The 19,625-nt window shown below is 36.5% G+C and overlaps 1 long non-coding RNA gene across 1 annotated transcript in view; it reads right to left on the bottom strand.

The window, feature by feature from the left end:
• Window positions 1-19,625, bottom strand: part of LOC116632861 — a 314,976-nt gene that overhangs the window by 254,888 nt on the left and 40,463 nt on the right. The window lies entirely within an intron of this gene.

Raw genomic sequence — 19,625 nt, 5'->3', positions numbered from 1 at the left:
TTCTCTAGTGCTAACAACTCTGATGGGCTTGACTAGGACCAGGCAGTGTCATCTCATCTCATCTCAGATCCCAGGTGTGAAGATCAAAGAATGCTACTCTCACAGTAGAGAGCAGAAAAAGGGACCAAACTAAAACATACTAGCACATTTAGAGATTTTGCTCAAACACAGCAACTTTCAGGTCCATTCATATCCTATTGGCCAAAGCCATTCATGTGGCCAAATCCAAAGTAACAGGATAAAAAGCATGCCCTGCCTATAGGAAGAAATGACAAGGGAAAAGAAGGGACAAATTCCTGTGAACAAATAATGCCATCTATGGCACTACCCTCTCTCTGAACTCCTTGTTCATATACACACTGAAGCTACTTGATAACTCCAATAGGATGTCTAATAAACATCTCACCCTTACCATGTCCAAAATGAACCTTAAATTTCCAGTGCCCTCTCCAAGCTGCAATCCTCTGATTTATCTTTACTGTCTCAATAAATTGCACCATTATCCAGTATATATTTCTGGCCACCACTGTCTTACAACCTATCCTATTAACTCTCTACTTTTGTGAGGGGTATCATTGATAAATCTAAACCTGGACACTATCTTGCTTATTACACTGAGGGGAAAGTTGTGGTTTTTATATATTTTAAGACTTTACATTATGAAAATTTTCAAATACATATAAAGTAGAAGTAATTGTATAATGAATTCATGTACTTAACTAAAAATCATGGCTAATCTAGTTTCATCTGAACCTCATTTGCTCCCACCCAATACTTCTCCAAATGTTTTTTAAGAAAATTTCAGATATGTTATTTTATCACTGAGATTATAATACAGAGAGAGTAGTATTTTTAAATTATCAAACAAATCACTTTATGCTATTGTATTAAAACCTACCCTAGGTTCTTATCACTGTGGGAATAAAATCTGATTTCCCTGATACCTACAGACAGTATAAGCCCACATCTACCCCTCTAAACTTATTTCCCCTCATGCTGCCATCATTCTCATCTAGTAGACTTTTCACATTCCAGAATTGCTATTCATAAAACTGTCCTTTTGCCTCCCAAACTCTCCCAGACAATCTTCGCATAGCTGTCTTCTTATTATTTAGGACTCAGCTTAAATACCAACTTCTCAGAAGAACATTCCCTGAAAATCACTGTAAAATAACCACCCAGGCACTCATTAGAAAACCTCATTGTTGTTTGTTGTTGCTTTCACAATACTCACCATATTTTGGGCTATTTTTTTATTAGCCTATTAGTTGTTGTCGGTTCACTCTACTAGGATTTTGAGAGAAAAGACTTGGTGGTTTTAATGACTACATCCTTATGTCTAGAACAAGTGTCTTTTACATTGTATGTGTTAAGTAGGTATTTGTTAAAGGAATAAGCTGGTGAACTTTCTACTACTGGGACCAAAATCCTCAGTATTTTTACTAAAGAATTACATCAACTTTATTAAGTCATATAGTTTCTATATAGGTCCTACAATATAGTTCTCTCCAAGTTTCAGAGTTAGATAAAACAATCATCACAGAAATAGGAGATTGCTATCTTGCCATTTTAAGATTAAATACATTGATACATTCATGTCTTATTTAAGTGAAGAATTAAGTCTGAGAGTTGGATTAGGGAATGTACAGTACACTGAAGAGCAGTAATAGATCTAGAATGCCTCCTGTGACATAATTTAAGACAGCTTGAAAATAAAAATGAAAGATCAAAGGTTCCAGCTTTTATTTTTATTTTTGAGGCTTCCAGACATAATTTCAGCTCTAACATATCCAAGAACTTGCTATGAACATTTTTCCTTGGTCAGGCTAAAACCACTGAGAATCATCTTCTCTACCTAATCCTGGACCAAATTTAAAGCAGAATATATTACCAATTAAATAAAATATACAAGCAATTGCAGAAGGCAGCACATAGGAGAATTAATAATGAAATGTTTTCTCATCTGTGGATGCCACTGGGTGAGGGATGATGAGTAAGTCTTGTTAATTTTTCCAATTACTTCTGTCCAAATAATACACGATGTGTCTTTGTAAATGCAGCCACTTCCCCATCTTCCAGGCAGATTGGCTCCCTAAGCTCTTTGAGAGAAATTTAGGAGCCACCATGGGTTAAAAATATTTTGTAACAAAAAATAATTACCTAGAAACAAAAATTCATTACCTAGAAAGGATTTTAATAAAGAACAATGTTTCTTTCTACCCACCTGCTATACACTGAGAACTTCCCTCAAATCATCTTCAAGTGGATAAAAAGGCAGAGAGGAAAAGAAACTATTATTCCTGGCATCCAAACATGATGCTTTACAAAGAACTGAGACCCCTCCCTTGCAGATAAACTTAGCCTATGTCAAAGGAAAAGGAAAAAACTTGTTTAGGTGATAACAGCTTCTTATCTTTCTGTTTTGTGTTTTACATACATAAAAATGAGTTACTATGGTAAATTCTATGTTAGGAAGAGAGCTCAATCAACAGAATAGTAAGACTAGGGTAGTAAGTACAACATTGTCAAACTCAACTGTACAAAACAGTAATTTTCTTTATTTTCTAGAACTCAACCTAGTTTCAATCTTAATCCCATTCTGTCCCAGATAAAACAAAAATATCATTTTGCCAATTCAAGGCAGACTCAAGGATTCCTCCTACCTTTCCTTTTCTTCCTGGTATTATATATAAATACTGAGGTCATTTTGGTGAGAGGTAGAATGGGAGATGGTGGCATCTTATCCTCCATCACTATTGCTATAGTGATATCCACTGAGGTATATTATCCAATCTATCATTAAAAGTGAGGTGTCCATTCTCATCTCATCATATGATCCATACCACATAAGCTGCTGAGAGTCTCCTCCAATTTTTCTGACTCACAAAGCTATGCCAACATCATTTAGAAAAACCATCTGCCGGGAGGAGCAAGATGGCGGAGGAGTAGGAGATCTAAATTTCGTATGGTCCCAGGAATTCAGCTGGATAGGGATCAAACCATTCTGAACACCTAGGAACTCAACAAGAGATCGAAGAAAAGAATAGCAGGAACTCTCTGAACAGAAAAGTGAACACTTTCTGGAAGGTAGGACATGCAGAGAAGTGAATCCGAGACGATATTCGGGAAGACAGACTGTGGGGGGAGGGGGCCTCCATCAGCTGCTACTGGCAAGTGATAGAGAGGCAGAATACAAAATCGGAACTTTTAGAAGTCGGCTCTGCTGAGGGACGTCGCTCCAGTGGCTAAGCGGGGGGTGGAACCCTCACTGGGACAGTGTGGTTTCAGGACCCTCGGGGTCACAGAAAGACCGGGGGTGCCTGAGTGTGGCAGAGCTCCCAGCTATTGGAGCAGGGAAGCCGGCTGCCGAGACGGAGCCGAAGAATGGGCTCTCAGCTCAGGGTTGCCATAAACTGTGATCTGTGGCACAGTCGGGCCACTGTTCTTCCAGTAGGGACCCAACAAGCAGCAGATCTGGGGAGACTCCCCTTACTCCCCCGGGAGGAGCAGTGCAGGAGTGCACCGCAGGGATCTGCTGGGTTTGGAGACTCCAAACAGGGTCGTGTGCCAGAGATAGAAATGCTCAGTCACAGGCCAGCTGAGCACAGAGTGTGGTTGAAGACCAAGGAGATCGGAGTGATTGACTGCTTTTCTTTGGGGGCGCACTGAGGAGTGGGGCCCCGAGTTCTTGGTTCCTCCGGGGCGGAGATAAGGAGGCCACATTTTCACTCTCGTCCTCCAAAGCTGTACGGAAAGCTTGTAGGAACAAAAGCTCCCGAGGGCAAACCCGAGCAGATTACTTAGCCTGGACCCGGTAAGCGGGGGGCAATTCCGCCTCCGGCAGAGACATTTGAGAACCACAGCAACTGGCCCCTCCCCCAGAAGATCAGCAAGAACAGCCAGCCAAGACCAAGTTTACTGATCAATGAGAATGGCAAAACTCCAGCACTAGGGGAATACTGCACATAGAATTCATGGCTTTTTTCCCCCTGATTTAGTCTTTCAAAGTTAATTTTTTTTTAATCTTCTTTTTTTACCGTTTTTCAACAAACATCTTATCAATCCCTTTTTTAAAAATCTTTTTTATTTTTCATTTTTAGAGTCATATTCTATCCCTTCATGGTAGTTAACCTTATTTTTGGTATATATATATATATAAGTTGTTCTCTCTTTAAAATTTTGGGATAGTTTCTTCTAACAGACCAAAATATACCCTAAATCTCTAGTGTATGGCTTTGTTCTAGTCTCCTGTCTGATCACATTCTCTCCCTTTTTTTTTTAAAATTCCTCTTTTTTCTTTTTTCAACCAACTACTTATCAATTCCTTTTATAAAATCTTTTATAATTTTCATCTTTACAGTCATATTCCATCCCTTCATCGTATTAATCCTTATTTTTTTTAAGTATTATTTATTTATTTGAGAGAGAGAGATTGAGAGACAGAGAGCATGAGAGGGAGGAGGATCAGAGGGAGAAACAGACTCCCCGCTGAGCAGGGAGCCCGATACGGGACTTGATCCCAGAACTCCAGGATCATGACCTGAGCCGAAGGCAGTCGTCTGACCAACTAAGCCACCCAGGTGCCCTTAACCCTTATTTTTGTATATATATAAGTTTTTCTTTCCTTAAAATTTTGGGAGGCATTTTCTTCTAACAGACCAAAATACGCCCAAAATCTAGTGTGTGGCACTGATATATGCACCAGCCTGATCATATTTGATCATATTCTGGTTTGTTTGTTTGTTTTGTTGTTTTTATCTTTATCTTTTTCTTTTTCTTTTCTTTTTTCTTTCTTTCCCTTTGTTTTCTCCTGGCTTCAGGTCTCTTCTGATTTGTTTAGTGTAAATTTTTCTGGGGTCATTGTTACCCTGTTAGCATTTTGTTTTTCATTCATCTATTCTCCTCTGGACAAAATGACAAAATGGAAAAAATCACCTCAAAAAAAAGAACAAGAGGCAGTACCAACTGCCAGGGACCTAATCAATACGTACATTAGTAACATGTCGGAACTAGAGTTCAGAATGTGGAATTTAAGATACTAGCTGGGCTTGAAAAAAAGCATGGAAGATATTAGAGAAACCCTTTCTGGAGAAATAAAAGAACTAAAATCTAACCGAGTCGAAATCAAAAAGGCTATTAATGAGGTTCAATCAAAAATGGAGGCTCTAACTGCTAGGATAAATGAGGCAGAAGAGAGAATCAGTGATATAGAAGACCAAATGATGGAAAATCAAGAAGCTGAGAAAAAGAGAGATAAACAACTACTGGATCACAAGAGCAGAATTTGAGAGATGAGTGATACCATAAGATGAAACAATATTAGAATAATTGGGATCCCAGAAGAAGAAAGAGAGAGAGGGGCAGAAGGTATATTGGAGCAAATTATAGCAGAGAACTTCCCTAATTTGGGGAAGGAAACAGGCATCAAAATTTAGGAGGCACAGAGAACAACCCTCAAAATCAATAAAAATAGGTCAACACCCCAACATCTAATAGTAAAACTTACAAGTCTCAGAGACAAAGAGAAAATCCTGAAAGCAGCTCAGGAGAAGAGATCTGTAACCTACAATGGTAGAAACATTAGACTGGCAACAGACCTATCCACAGAGACCTGGCAGGCCTGAAAGGACTGGCATGATATATTCAGAGCACTAAATAAGAAAAATATGCAGCCAAGAATACTATATCCAGCTAGACTGTCATTGAAAATAGAAGGAGAGATAAAAAGCTTCCAGGACAAACAAAAACTAAAGGAATTTGCAAACACGAAACCAGCCCTACAAGAAATATTGAAAGGGGTCCTCTAAGCAAAGAGAAAGCCCAAAAGTAACATAGATCAGAAAGGAACACAGACAATATACAGTAACAGTCATCTTACAGGCAATACAATGGCACTAAATTCATATCTTTCAATAGATACCCTGAAGGTAAATGAGCTAAATGCCCCAATCAAAAGACATACGCTATCAGATTGGATAAAAAAACAAGACCAATTGATATGCAGTCTGTAAGAGACTCATTTTAGACCCAAAGACACCCCCAGATTGAAAGTGAGGGGGTGGAAAAACATTTACCATGCTAATGGACACCAAAAGAAAGCTGGGGTGGCAATCCTTATATCAGACAAATTAGATTTTAAAACAAAGACTATAATAAGAGATGAGGAACGACACCAAATCCTACTTAAAGGGTCTATCCAACAAGAAGATCTAACAATTGTAAATATCTATACCCCTAACATGAGAGCAGCCAATTATATAAGCCAATTAATAAGAAAAGCAAAGAAACATTTCGACAACAATACAATATTACTGGGGGACTTTAATACCCCCCTCACTGAAATGGAGAGATCATCTAAGCAAAAGATCAACAAGGAAATAAAGACTTTAAATGACACACTGGACCAAATGGACTTCACAGATATATTCAGAACATTCCATCCCAAAGCAACAGAATACACATTCTTCTCTAGTGTCCATGGAACATTCTCCAGAATAGATCACATCCTAGGTCACAAATCAGGTCTCAACTGGTACCAAAAGATTGGGATCATTCCCTGCATATTTTCAGACCACAGCACTTTGAAACTAGAACTCAATCACAAGAGGAAAGTCAGAAAGAACTCAAATACATGGAGTCTAAAGAGCATCCTACTAAAGAATGAATGGGTCAACCAGGAAATTAAAGAAGAATTTAAAAAAATCATGGAAACCAATGAAAATGAAAACACAACTCTTCAAAATCTTTGGGATGCAGCAAAGGCAGTCCTAAGAGGAAAGTATATAGCAATACAAGCCTTTCTCAAGAAACAAGAAAGGTCTCTAATACACAACCTAACTCTACACCTAAAGGAGCTGGAGAAAGAACAGCAAATAAAGCCTAAGCCCACCAGGAGTAGAGAAATAATAAAGATCAGAGCAGAAATCAATGAAATAGAAACCAAAAGAACAGTAGAACAGATCAACGAAACTAGGAGCTGGTTCTTTGAAAGAATTAACAAGATTGATAAACCCCTGGCCAGACTTATCAAAAAGAAAAGAGAAAGGACCCAAATAAATAAAATCATAAATGAAAGAGGAGAGATCACAACCAACACAAAAAAAATACAAACAATTATAAGAATATATTATGAACAACTATATGCCAGCAAATTAGACAATCTAGAAGAAATGGATGCATTCCTAGAGATGTATAAACTACCAAAACTGAACCAGGAAGAAAAAGAAAACCTAAACAGACCTATAACCACTAAGGAAATTGAAAAAGTAATCAAAAATCTCCCAACAAACAAAAGCCCAGGGCCAGATGGCTTCCCAGAGGAATTCTACCAAACATTTAAAGAAGAATACCTATTCTTCTGAAACTCTTCCAAAAAATAGAAAGGGAAGGAAAACTTCCAAACTCCTTTTATGAGGCCACCATTACCTTGATCCCCAAACCAGACAAAGACCCCATCAAAAAGAAGAATTACAGACCAATATCCTTGATGAACATGGATGCAAAAATTCTCACCAAAATACTAGCCAATAGGATCCAACAGTACATTAAAAGGATTATTCACCACAACCAAGTGGGATTTATCCCTGGGCTGCAAGATTGGTTCAACATCCACAAATCAATCAATGTGATACAATACATTAATAAAAGAAAGAACAAGAACCATATGATCCTCTCAACAGATGCAGCAAAAGCATTTGACAAAGGACAGCATCCTTTCTTGATCAAAACTCTTCAGAGTATAGGGATAGAGGGTACATACCTCAATATCATAAAAGCCATCTATGAAAAACCCACAGCGAATATCATTCTTAATGGGGAAAAACTGAGAGCTGTCCCCCTAAGGTCAGGAACACGGCAGGGATGTCCACTATCACCACTGCTATTCAACACAGTATTAGAAGTCCTAGCCACAGCAACCAGACAACAAAAAGAAATAAAAGGCATCCGAATCGGCAAAGAAGAAGTCAAACTCTCACTCTCTGCAGATGATATGATACTTTATGTGAAAAACCCAAAAGACTCCACCCCAAAACTGCTAGAACTCATACAGGAATTCAGTAAAGTGGCAGGATATAAAATCAATGCACAGAAATCAGTGGCATTCCTATACACCACTAACAAGACAGAAGAAAGAGACATTAAGGAGTCGATCCCACTTACAATTGCACCCAAAACCATAAGATACCTAGGAATAAATCTAACCAAAGAGGCAAAGGATCTGTACTCAGAAAACTATAAAATACTCATGAAAGAAATTGAGGAAGACACAAAGAAATGGAAAAACGTTCCATGCTCATGGATTGGAAGAACAAATATTGTGAAGATGTCAATGCTACCAGAGCAATCTACACATTCAATGCAATCCCCATCAAAATACCATCCACTTTTTTCAAAGAAATGGAGCAAATAATCCTAAAATTTGTATGGAACCAGAAAAGACCCCAAATAGCCAGAGGAATGTTGAAAAAGAAAAGCAAAGCTGCTGGCATCACAATTCCCGACTTCAAGTACTATTAACAAAGCTGTCATCATCCAGACAGTATGGTACTGGCACAAAAACAGACACATAGATCAATGGAACAGAATAGAGAGCCCAGAAATGGACCCTCAACTCTATGGTCAACTCATCTTTGACAAAGCAGGAAAGAATGTCCAATGGAAAAAAGACAGTCTCTTCAACAAATGGTGTTGGGAAAATTGGACAGCCACATGCAGAAGAATGAAACTGGACCATTTCCTTACACCACACACAAAAATAGACACAAAATGGTTGTAAGACCTAAATGTGAGACAGGAGTCCATCAAAATCCTAGAGGAGAACACAGGCAGCAACCTCTTCAACCTCAGCTGCAGCAACTTCTTCCTAGAAACATCGCCAAAGGCAAGTGAAGCAAGGGTAAAAATGAACTATTGGGACTTCATCAAGAGAAGAAACTTTTGCACAGCAAAAGAAACAGTCAACAAAACCAAAGGACAACCGACAGAATGGGAGAAGATGTTTGCAAATGACATATCAGATAAAGGGCTAGTATCCAAACTCTATAAAGAACTTATTAAACTCAACACCCAAAGAACAAATGATCCAATCAAGAAATGGGCAGAAGACACAAACAGACATTTTTCCAAAGAAGACATCCTGATGGCCAACAGACACATGAAAAAGTCCTCAACATTGCTGGGCATCAGGGAAATCCAAATCAAAACCTCAATGAGATACCACCTCACACCAGTCACAATGGCTAAAATTAACAACATAGGAAACGACAGATATTGGTGGGGATGTGGAGAAAGGGGAACCTCCTACACTGTTGGTGGGAATGCAAGCTGGTGCAGCCACTCTGGAAAACAGTATGGAGGTTCCTCAAAAAGTTGAAAATAGAGCTACCATATGACCCAGCAATTGCACTACTGGGTATTTACCCCAAAGATACAAAGGTAGGGATCCGAAGGGGTACATGCACCCTGATGTTTATAGCACAATGTCCACAATAGCCAAACTATGGAAAGAGCCAAGATGTCCATTGACAGATGAATGGATAAGATGTGGTATATATATACAATGGAATATTATGCAGCCATCGAAAGGAATGAAATCTTGCCATTTGCAACAATGTGGATGGAACTAGAGGGTATTATGCTGAGCGAAATAAGTCAATCAGAGAAAGACATGTATCATATGACCTCACTGATATGAGGAATTCTTAATCTCAGGAAACAAACTGAGGGTTGCTGGAGTGGTAGGGGGTGGGAGGGATGGGGTGGCTGGGTGATATTCATTGGGGAGGGTATGTGGTATGGTGAGCGCTGTGACTTGTGTAAGACTATTGAATCACAGACCTGTACCTCTGAGACAATTAATACACTATATGTTAAAAAATAAAAGAAGAAGAAGAAGAAGAAGATAGCAGGAAGGGAAAAATGAAGGGGGGAAAATCGGAGCAGGAGACAAACCATGAGAGACTATGGACTCTGAGAAACAAACTGAGGGTTCCAGAGGAGAGGGGGGTGGGGGGATGGGTTAGCCTGGTGATGGGTATTAAAGAGGGCACGTACTGCATGGAGCACTGCGTGTTATATGCAAACAATGAATCATGGAACAGTACATCAAAAACTAATGATGTATTGTATGGTGATTAAGATAACATAATAATTAAAAAAAAAAATCTGCCTATACTGTAAGTCTTGGTGCATGGAGAACCCATTTAGCCATTTCATTCTATTCTCTTCTGCCAAGAAGACACATAGAACTGTGGCAGCACAAATTTCTACCTAATTGGAAATCCCTAAAGTTATCAGGGGATTCTACTTCCTCCCTATCAGTTTAGAATCACCTCAATTGGAACAGGAAGGGGTAAGAAAGTCATACAGTATCTTGATTGCTAACTGCCTTTCAGCTCTAAAGAGCTTTCTCTACTCTGGCAAGGGTTCTGGGGAAAAAACCCTGCTTCTGTGTGGTATGTACCCTTTCCCTAATTTTGTAGTCTTATACCTGGATAGTATCCTTTAAAATAGAAAAGGCAAGAACATTAGGCTTTTGCCTTTGTTCTGCTATTCTCTTGAGACCGTCCTCCCCTAAACAAGGGGTGCTTCTCATGTAGTAGCTATCTGGAAAAAGAAAAGTGCCTCAGTATACGAGTTATATTATTAAATACATAATACTTAATATTTAATACTTTAATATTTTTCATATTTAGTTTTCAACAATACGTTATAGTTTTCTGGGCACCTGGGTGGCTCAGTTGGTTAAGCGTCTGCCTTCGGCTCAGGTCATGATCCCAGGGTCCTGGGATGGAGTCCTGCATTGGGCTCCCTGCTCAGCAGTGAGCCTGCTTCTCTCTCTCCCTCTGCCTCTCCCCCAGCTTGTCCTCACTCTCTCTCTCTCTTTCTCAAGATCTCTCTCAAATTAATAAATAAAATCTTAAAAAAATAGGTTACAGTTTTCTGAATATAATTACTTAATGACAGTGTAATAAGCAAGTCTTAAACTTTGTTACTTGTCTATAAAATTTCTTGTAAGGATGTATTTTGAGTTTGCTTTATGTAGTTTTCTTTTTTGATTTTATGGGAAAACAGCAATTAATTAATTAATTGATTGACTGATTATTTATTTATTTGAGAGAGCGAGCGAGCACAAGCAGAAGGGGCAGAGGGAGAGAGAATCTCAAGCTGACTCCATGCCAAACTCGGAGCCCAACTCAGGGCTTGATCTCACAACACTGAGATCATGACCTGAGCAGAAACCAAGAGTTGGATCCTCAACTGACTGCACTACCCAGGCACCCCAGCATCACTAATTTAAAACCTGTCACATGTAAAATCTGTGCTGTAACGTATAGGAGTAAATGTGGGCTTATCAGAATTTACCCTTAAATACAAGTGATGAGTTTAATTTACAGAATGGAAAGGTTTTGAGAGCTTAACTGAGGAATCTTATTATTTTTCCAAGATATCAGTGGTATTTATTTACTCATTCAAATATTTTAAGTGAAACTGAGAATTATTCAAGAATTTTGTAGCCAAGGCAATTATCAAAGCTGTTTCATACAAATTGCAATTTAGACAAGCTCACACAAGCCACTGTGCTCCTTACCATACAGAATTCAAAAACTGAAGACAAAATCATCTTGTGAATTTATAATAAAAGTATTCTAGTACATAGTAATGAGTATTAGGATTTTGTTGATTTATGATTTTTAAGATGGCTTTCAGACTCAAGCTCATTTAACTCTCAAAGTAACTCTGTGAGGTATGCACAGTGCTTTTTTTTCATTTAAGTAATAAGCAATTAACTCAGAAGAGGTAAATTACTTGAGGTCGTAAGTCACAGTTATTCAAAAGCAGAGCTACATCTATATGTTTTGAATGATAATACAATGCTTTTTCTACCTCAGAATTATAGTAGTAAAATCTGAATGAGAGTTTTACTGTACTCAGGGACGGATTGCACATATTAGCAGCAAAACTTAATTAAGCACTATTATAAAAGAGCTATGATGGGGCTCATAGATGTAATTTGCTCCCTAGCAAATTCAATAATTCAATATATTACCTTATTTTCTGAGTAATGTGTTATGCTACAATATTTTAAAAGAAATATAGTCTGTTCCTAATAATTCTTCCTCAGTCTTATTTACATTACTAAAATGCTTACTAATCTATTTCTCTGATATTTTGCAAAAATAAACATATACCTAGCTCTTTTCTTAAATACCATAAATCTCAAATTAGTCAAATCATGATTTATGAGATTTACTGGATATCAGCATATGAGTCTTCAATAAATAATGCTTATTCGTTTCAACTGGATTGCATAATTTAGCAATGACGATTGGAAAGTATGATAAATAGCATGCTAACATGATAGAGATTTGAGTAACTGTTTTTTCCTCACAGATCTTCAAAGATTTGAACAAATACAGAATTCATTACAGCAGTTCTTCAAATAAAACTAGAAAGGAAAAAAAAAAGATCAGTTCAATTTCTATAAGTGAGAGACTGGAATTACTTGAAACAGGCTTGTGGTAGCTATTCTCTGGGGAGAATATTTGTTAACTCAATAGAATCAAGTCCTGAGATAGAGGGGGAGAAAAACAAACCAATCAAGGCTAATGGTTCCTGATGAACCCAGATTAAACACAGAGATCGGTCTGGTTTAAATATACTCAAGGGAACAGTCCTTCAGACAAGAGTATCAATTTTCACTCTGGGTCAATAGGATGAAGAGTGTGTGGTTAAAAATCAGATATTGCAAATGTATACAGCTTGAGTCAGGATGCATGTTGGAAAAAAAAAAACTTGGCAATCAGAAGACATTCTGAGGGTACATGAAGAATTATAATTAATACAGTCAAATAAAAATTATTTAATTAGGGAATGGAGGAAGATAGTTAAAAAATTAATATGCAAAACTTAGTAACTTTTCTTTGAATCTTAGAAAATAGAAAGAGTGAAAATATGAAAATACTTATACATAAACTTTGTCCAAAATATCTAGGATTAAATTTTTTTGTTTGTTTGTTTTATTTATTTATTCATGAGAGTCAGAGAGAGAGATAGAGAGAGGCAGTGGCAGAGGGAGAAGCAGGCTCCCCGCCTAGCAGGGAGCCCGATGCGGAACTCCATCCCAAGACCCTGGGATCGTGACCTGAGCCGAAGGCAGACGCCCAACCATCTGAGCCACCCAGGCGCCCCAAAATATCTAGGATTAAAATGAAGAAAACTACAAAAGTACTGAGGAGGAGGAGGAGGGGCAAAGGGAGAGGGAGAAAGAGAGAATCTTAAGCAGGCTCCATGCCCAGTGGGGAACCTGATTCATGGGGCTGGATCTCATGACCCTGAGATGATCACCTGTGTTGAAATCGAGTTGGATTTTTAACTGACTGAGCCACCCAGGTGTCCCACGATTTATATGATTTGAAGAGAAACCAGAGTATATATAAATCTTTACAGTATTTAATATATATATAGTATATACACAATATATATGTATATACAATATAAATTATATATATTATATCTGTTATATACACACATATACACACTAGATATATACTATATATATACATATTTATACATTACATATACACACATTTATTTACTTTTATACCTGTCATTGCTAACTAAGGTTTGAGGTAGCAAAGGATGACTGCAGTATGTTTATTCTGCAATCTTGAAACAAAACTGGAGAAAATACTGGAAATATATTTTGCCAGTAGCAGTCAACAGGGCTTACCTCTGTTGCAGTGCTCATTATTAAGTGGTAGAATCATGAATCCTTTTTATGTTCTTTTTCGAGCTAATTCATGCTGTCTGAATTTTCTACTCTTGGCATGCATTATTTTTGTAATTATAAAATATACAATATGGGCTATTGTTTTTAATATCCCTAAATATATCTTCTAAAATAAAAAAAACTAAAAACATTTAAAAGTATTTTTACTTTTATTGTCCTAGATTAGTTATAGAAGGAAAATGGACATTTTCTAGTAAGAAATGCACTCAAATCTGAGTCTATATTGTATTAATTGAACATTTTTTTTAAAGATTTTATTTATTTATTTATTTGACAGAGAGAGAGACAGCGAGAGAGGGAACACAAGCAGGGGGAGTGGGAGAAGGAGAAGCAGGCTTCCCGGCCAAGCAGGGAGCCCAATGCGGGACTCAATCCCAGGACCCTGGGATCATGACCTGAGCCGAAGGTAGATGCTTAACGACTGAGCCACCCAGGTGCTCCAATTGAACACATTATTGAATATAATCTCTTTGAAAATGAAAACTGCATCAAAGGCATTTTGATACTCTAGTGCAGGTAGCACAGGGCTTTGCACATAGTACTTAATGAAACAAGTTGGATTTAACTTAGGTATTTTAAAACTGGCTTACTATACATATCTCAGTCTCATTTTACCAACCACCTTATACATCCTAACTTGATATATTTGGAGGATAGCTTTTAACTCCCTAAAAATACTTTTTAAAAAGGTTTCTGGAAAAAGTGTCTATCATCCTGTTGAAGATAAGAAATTTGGGGCATATTGTGCACTTGTTAACTATCAACTCTGTTTTATTATCTTAAGAAACAAAGAGCATTTAGTACCACAGTGAGCAAATACATATGCTCAAATGAATCATTTTGTGCTTGAGATCTAACAGCATTATTTGAATTTTTATCTTTAAAAATATTTTCCTATCATTACTTCAGGGAAAAAAAAAGTAAACTTGAAATCTTATAGCATACAGCTCCATGTAGAACTGACTAGAATGTAATGCTGTAGTATTGAAAAAAAAAGTTTTTTTTTTCTCATTCCCCAAAATGTTAAAATAAATGTGGCAACTGGTTATTGGTCTCAGATTAGAGTCATACCTTCTCATAGGGCACCCAAAGTGCTAAGAAAAATGGGTCACTGGGACAAAATTTATTATATAAGAATGTATATTTACATAGGATTTCAGGGAACTTTTGGGGTTTTTTTAGGGTTCTGAAAATATGCAATGTGAATGAGTTAGAACCTGTAACCTGTCCCTCTATTCATTTTATTGACCTGGGTTTACTATAAAAATAAAAAGTTTATATCTGCTGAAAATATGTACATCCCACATAGGGTTCCAGCAACAAAGTATGAGAAAAAAATCTAATTTGACTGGACTGCTGATTGATTTCCTAAAGTCCCATTGCTTTCGATTTCTCAGTGATGACATACTTCCCTGCAGTCAATATGCATCTCTTAATTTGTTTGCAGGAAAATTGGCCTCTTTTGCCTTCTCAAATCACACTTTGTAATCAATGGCTATGTTCTAAATGCAACTCAGAAATGTCTTTAGAAATCGAGGGCAGTTTCAATAAATTATTTTTAGCCTGATGTCCCTCTAGGAACTTATTATTACCACAGCATAGCAGCAAATTATATTTTTCCTCTTCCTTGCATCTACAAACGGACACATATTCTACTACTGTAGGCCAAAATTTACAGAGCAGTCACATACTATGAATATATTTTGTCCAATAAAATCTATTCCCAAATCATTTCTTGGAAACATGCCATAGTTACATTATTCTTGTGATAGTGCCTATATTTTAAAACATACAAATTGATTCTTCAGTCATTTGGCCTACCTAGTAAAGTAAATCTTCAACACTTGTAAATGGAAAGAGTCTTAATTTTTAGGAAAGCCAAGGACCATCTGATACTATCACAAGGTCCAGGGTAAGATACTTAGGCTTGGAATTTAAAGTCAAAATTAGATTACAGTAATGAGTAACAATTACTGCTTAGAATACGCTATTTCATTTATATTGGTTCCTTCTGTTCCACAAAATAATTATCTTTCTCTGAGATTAGTTGGCATTATACCATTATTTTATTTGACATATTGTATATCTGTATCATTTCACTTATCCACTGCTGAGGTAAACCTCACCAGTAGATGGCCTACACAAGCAAGCCCACCTGAGCATAGATGTCTGAATCTGAGCACAGCACCTTAGCAAGTTATCATCCTTGACTTGTCTACCCTACAAAAACCATTCCTTATAAGTAACAAGAAATGCCACAACCTTAAAATCTTAGAATGACAGTGGAAGGAGATCCTACGTTGATGTCTAGCCACAATAGAATCCCAGTTAATTCATCTGGACAAAAGATAAAAATGAAGAGGCAACCAAAGCCCAAACTAAAACCAAAGCAAAGGTACTGCTAGAACAACTGCCAGAAAGTAGAGCTGAAAGCTCGCAGTAGGTCAGAGTTCACCAAGACTGAAGCTCAGGTGTAGAGTCATTGCTGACCACCCACAAGAATGATTCATTCATTCACTGACTTATCTAATATTAACTGGGCATCAGTGCTGCTCCAGGCACTTTTCTAAAGGGGGGTTCAGAAGTGAACAACCTAAACAAAGTCCCTCCCTCCACAGAGCTTCCACCTGGAATGAAAAAAAACACACACAAAATATATAAATGTAAAGTAATGCTAAGTGCTCTGGAGAAAAAGCAAAGCATGGAATTCTCAAACGACCATGTTGCACCAAATATCTTGAAAATATACTTTAAAATAACTTCAGTATAATGTTATTAGAGTTATGAAACAAGAAAACAACTTCTGCAAAGATTATTTATATTCATACTTATATAAGAAACTTTTCCAAACTTATTAGTAGCAGGATTAGTGTAAGATCCAACATTTTTGAATTCTAGACTATGCTTAGATATATGTCTTAGCATTCAGCTTTCATTAGCCATAGGCTACATTTAGGTTTAAGGATTATAGTATTACCTTAAGAAGAGCATTAGAATAAAACTCAGTAAATGAGGATTCTAGCAATTCCAGAGATCATGAGATCATGAGCAAATCTTAATCTCTTTTTGTTGGTTTCCTCCAACTAGCAAATGCGGATAAGCTCTTTCAAATAAATATAAAGGAGTATCTGAGAAATTCTGTTAAATTTAATTCAACACATCATGTACCAGGTAGGGTGATAAGCATAGAGGTACACCGAGGAAGACAACAAACACTAAATAATTCATTAAAGGTGTTAGAAAGGTGGAGACCTACCCTATTCTAGACAAAAGATAAACCACTCTAAAACTTAAGCAGAGACTTAAAGGATGAGTATATGACAGTGCATTTACTAGGTGATGTATCTAAACTCTTCGAAATTCCATAGAAAAAAGGCAATGAGTATTTATTTGTATGATAACAGTAGTAGGATGTCATATTATTATAACTTTAAAATTTATAATAAGCCTAAAACCCTATATAAAGGATATGCAGGAAAATAAAGTTATGTACATCAATATCTTCCCCACTAAATTCTTGAGTGAAATGTGAACTAACCAATTAAGATTAAAACATGTCTAAATCTTACAGGGGTTTTCACAGAATCTGTTACTAGCATTCTCTCTATCTCCTCCTTTGTCTCTCATTTTTTACTTACTCTGCTCTATCAAACAATCACACTAGTTACTAGACAGCACAGTCAAAATAAAGTGGCACCTGAAATTGTTCATTTTTGTACTGAAATCACTGAAAAAAGACTGAAGAGCTGTAAGCAGTTTTCTCTTTAGAAAGCCTTCTAGTTGTAAGTGAAAAGATAAAACATTAATTTCTCTATGAACTTTCTTTAATTTTTTTCATAAAATTTATAAGGCTGATCATACCCTTTAATTTGATTTACATATCAAATTTTGATGATGAATCTCTCTATATATTACAGTGATAGAACAAAGAAATAAGATTTCTAGGGCTCACAAAAGCTACATCAATTTTCCATTAAAAGCTTCAGAATTTAGTTGATCTCATTTAATAATAACCTAATTAGTGAAAGTAAGGAAATAACAACATTCATTAATCTATTATCTATTTTATATAAATTGTGTAATGAAATTCATCCACAGACATAAGAATACAGGTTATATTATAAATAACTCTGATAATGTGTGAACACACTGAGAAACCCAATTTAACCTGTTAAGTACATATTTGTTCACTGAAATTGTACAAAATCCATTCATCAAAGTGTTCCATCTACATTCATTTCTTACCAGTAGGAAAAAGGGTGAGGAGCAGGGAGGAAGGAAGATGAGAGGGGAGAGGGGAGAGGAAGGAAAGAAAGAATTTCTAATATCATATTCCTGCACCAAACTTCAGGCTTTTCAAATACCTAACACAAAATTGGAACAATGTAGTATGTTGTCACACTAAACATAACCAATATTGGCTCTTGTCCCCAGTTTCAGTTAAATGCTAAGAAATATAATTCTTGCTTTTTTTACCTTTTGTTTTTCTACTAAGATCTCCAAAGAGCCATTTCAAAACTATTGTTCTATTAAAAGCCTGGCTCAGTTCTCTTTATCTACCTTATTTGCATTTATGTTTGGGATAAGAATTTCATAAAACAAAATTCTCAACGTGCCTCTGATGGTCTTTTGAATTCTCCCCAATCATAACTCACCTTATCTCCAAAATATTAAAAAGGCCAATTCATCAGCCCAAATGCCACAATTATTTTATCTCCTCAAAACTAACCTTTTTTTGCAGTAAGGTCACAGTACTACCATTCCAATATAGGATAAAATAACCCACACTGCATACTTCTTAAAGCTTTTACTTTCTACAGAAATAGAAAGCAGAAGAAGAGGAACAATATAAGCACTGTGAAATTCTACGTAGAAGACAGGTGTTTCTTTGTTTTGTGTTGTTTTGCTTTATTTGACATTTAATAAGCTCAGGAAAATGAAAGATTTCTCCTTCAGGAGATCGTATTAGATGAGTAGCCATAGTGAATCTTTTCCCTGCTGATCCCTAAAAGGAGAACAATTGCCAAGTGTATGCATATAGGCCAAAAAAGTCTATCTTAACATTCAAACTGCTTGAAAGATGAATCATTTTAATAACTACATAAAATTTGCATTCTATTCCTTTAAATCCAATCGTTTTCACTTATTAAAAAAAAAAAGAAAACAATTCCCAACAATAGGATTTATAGCCTAGTCTGAGATGCATTAAACAAAGGTGATATTTTTGATGAGGCATACTAACTTACAAAAAAATTATTAAATGCATGGCAAATTAATTAACTAGAAGAGGTTAATATAGTCAAACCACAATTTCAGGGTAAGATTTCACTTGGCATAAACATAGTAATCTACCATTTTATTTGAAAATCTCCAGTAGGGGAAATTACATATCCTATCATGTTAGCAAGTATAGCAGTCAAAAAATTATTTAAATTCAAAATGCCTTTCTCAGTTACAAGTCATCTATTCCTATCCACCTAGGATACAATGAAGAACAGCTATTAACTATTATTACATCATCATTAGTATCTCTATCCTGTTATAACTTTTATAAAGAAGCAGTCAGTTTTTACTCTGAACTGTGCAAGGCCTCTGAGATAATAATAGCAGTAAAGATAGCAATAGATTTGAAACAACATCCTCAATACCTCTGAAACCTCGGGGGAACTGAGAAACCAAGGGATTGTCAATCCAAGGTCATGCAGGATTAAAAGAGGAAGGAAGGAAGGAAGGAAGGAAGGAAGGAAGGAAGGAAGGAAGGAAAAAAGGGAGAGAGGGAGAGAGAGAGAAAGAAAGAAAGAAAGAAAGAAAGAAAGAAAGAAAGAAAGAAAGA

The sequence above is a fragment of the Phoca vitulina genome, unplaced genomic scaffold (assembly GCF_004348235.1).
Source record: "Phoca vitulina isolate PV1807 unplaced genomic scaffold, GSC_HSeal_1.0 scaffold7, whole genome shotgun sequence".
Lineage (NCBI taxonomy): Eukaryota > Metazoa > Chordata > Mammalia > Carnivora > Phocidae > Phoca > Phoca vitulina.
The sequence above is the reverse complement of the archived record's forward strand: the minus strand, read 5'-3'. Positions and strand labels throughout refer to the sequence as shown.